The 2453-nt window shown below is 34.0% G+C and overlaps 1 long non-coding RNA gene across 16 annotated transcripts in view; it reads left to right on the forward strand.

The window, feature by feature from the left end:
- Nucleotides 1–1941, forward strand: part of LOC120261127 — a 5570-nt gene extending 3629 nt beyond the window's left edge. For 8 of the 16 annotated variants that reach the window (XR_005536552.1, XR_005536560.1, XR_005536554.1 and 5 more), the window contains 4 exons: nucleotides 12–136; nucleotides 409–768; nucleotides 844–921; nucleotides 1700–1941. This is a non-coding gene — a long non-coding RNA (uncharacterized LOC120261127). Of the gene's footprint in view, nucleotides 1–11; nucleotides 137–408; nucleotides 769–843; nucleotides 922–1039; nucleotides 1101–1280 lie in introns of all 16 variants that reach the window. The other 8 variants (XR_005536557.1, XR_005536562.1, XR_005536561.1 and 5 more) reach the window with 6 other exon arrangements.
- Nucleotides 1942–2453: the final 512 nt, after the last annotated feature.

The following is a 2453-nucleotide window of genomic DNA, read 5'->3' on the forward strand; positions in this document are numbered from 1 at the left end:
AATTTTTGTAGGTGGATTTGGATCTTATTTACCAAGTTATAGATGATACATAATATATATCTCAAACATCGTATGTCAGAGTGTCTTAAAGACTCGTTGCCGGATTCCTGAATTTTGAAACGGTTCAAATCAACAGGTGAGCTTGTGGCAACTTGATGCCATTTCTTTTAAAGAAATCAATCATCTTTCTGCCTTTGCAAATGTGATTTTGCATCATCTTATTTAATTAAATGAATGTGTTAGCATATTTTCTTATTGCTAACATTCTTATATTCCTACATGGATTTTAATGTCTATAATATATGATATATCCTGTCCTGTCGGATGTGTCTTTGGAGAAATAATTTGTTCTTTTATGGCAACAAGAGGTGTAGTTTAAACTTGATACAACTTTATATGTTTATCAAGTGCCAGGCTGTGGTAGTTGAAATAAAAATATCACATGCCCAAATGTAGCAGCACTTTCTTTTCTTGCTGAAATCTATCAAGATTGATGTGCTGCAATTCAGTAGTCCAAATTCAGGAAACGTAATTCTTCTTGGCCAACCTTGCATTGTGGACAAGGCTAGTGGTATGATGAATGCTTGTTTTTAGAGTGTTGGTTGGGTGAGATGGAAAGATGATCTAAGAAAGTGTGTGGGGCTTTGGGAATTGGCATGGTTAATGTAAGCACTGTAAGGGTTCAGATAGAATTGAATGAAGAACTAGTAAAACAAAGAAGAGGACAACACAAGGGACGAGGGCATGAGGGGACAACATTTCCACCGGGTGAGGTGGATTTTATCAGGATAATCTTCAGTTTTGCTTTGGTTATTCCTTAAACTAACATGCAAAAGTTTTCAGCATGTCTTCAAAATGGAGAACATTCTATGAGTTTCTACATCATTTTGGTGTTCTTGCCCCTGAAATACTAGAAGGAAAGTAAGTGTCTTTTTACTTTTTAATATAGTAAATGTTAGTCAGATCTAAAATGCATGGAAGCTCAGATTCTTTTTATAGAATTTATATATGGATTCATGTAAATTTTTGCTTCTGAAAGTTATGATGATAAGGTCGCCTGTTAGAAGATTTTGGATAAGAAGGGCATGCTAGGTTACCAGGTAAAGGAATTAATTCGAAAATGACTTGTTTCTTATTTTTCCTTAAAAGGTTTTTATATAAATATATTATTTATAGTTGCTTCCACTATGTTGTGGATGTATGAATTCCCATACTTTTAAAACTGTTATAAGTTATGTTGTCATTCCACAGATTGATCATTATTGGTCCCTTAATTGTAGTAACTCATTATGCCTGTGCCGGCTTGGTCTTTTGGGTAACATCAAAGTGAACTCTATAGAATTCATGGCTGTGAGTAGCTGCAAGATATGTGAGATTCTTTATCCATATGCTGTCAAAAGCAAATTATGAAGTTTGTTTGGTCTTTTTATTTACCTTTCTGGTGAAAGGAATTTGTCCTCTGTCAAGTGGTGGTAAACAAGGGCTAAAGTGAAAATTTTAACTACATGTACGTTACTGAGTTTCTTGCATGGGTTTGGTCATTTAACATAAGTCGTCATTGTATATCTGAAGATTATGTTGTGGATAAGATCATAGGTATGACATTAACGTAGTATTATCACTCTTTTCAATGTGTATGGCAGCCGAGTGTATATTGTGAAACCCTCTTTTAATATTAATGGTTGTTCTTTGCTGGCAGATTGGAAAGACCAAGGTATTCCTGAGAGCTGGTCAGATGGCTGAATTACATGCAAGAAGAGCTGAAGTTATGGGAAGAGCAGCCACACTGGAGAGGAAAAATTTTCTCTGAAGTTGATAAAAATGTTTCAGAATGCTATGAATTCAAAGTCCATCCTTTGTGTAAAATCACAATTAAATCCTGATGTCTACTTGCTCACTTTGTAAAGATATATTCTTAAATACAAGTTATGAGTTTGTATATTTGTAGATATAAATATTATTAATTTTAATGTTGATTTTATTTACAAATTTTTAGATGTTATGAATATTACAATTAGATGTTGATTTTTAATGGTATGCATAACAATTATTAGTAAAAAAAAATTGAATTATTATTGTATTTTAGGTTGTGGGAAAAATATATATTTAAATTAATTTGGCAGATATTAGACTTAAAGAAGTGGAAAAATCAGCCGCTATATGATTTATTGCGGCGGATTTTTCCGCCTCTAAAAGCTTGTCCAACCGCTCTATAAACCGCCTCTAAAAGTGTACATTTCCGCCGCAATCTCTATTGCGACGGAGGATTTAGAGGCAAATTTAACAAGTGATGGTATGGGTTTTTAGTGGCGGATATAACACCTATAGCGGCGAATTTTTCCGCCGCTATATGGTGTTTTTCTTGTAGTGACATTAGTTTAAATCTAAGGCTTGTCTTGTAAGCAGCTGTCTTGCTGGGAGTACTGCTTGATAGTTGTCTGTGTTTTGCGGTA

The sequence above is a fragment of the Dioscorea cayenensis genome, chromosome 5 (genome assembly GCF_009730915.1).
Source record: "Dioscorea cayenensis subsp. rotundata cultivar TDr96_F1 chromosome 5, TDr96_F1_v2_PseudoChromosome.rev07_lg8_w22 25.fasta, whole genome shotgun sequence".
Classification (NCBI taxonomy): domain Eukaryota; kingdom Viridiplantae; phylum Streptophyta; class Magnoliopsida; order Dioscoreales; family Dioscoreaceae; genus Dioscorea; species Dioscorea cayenensis.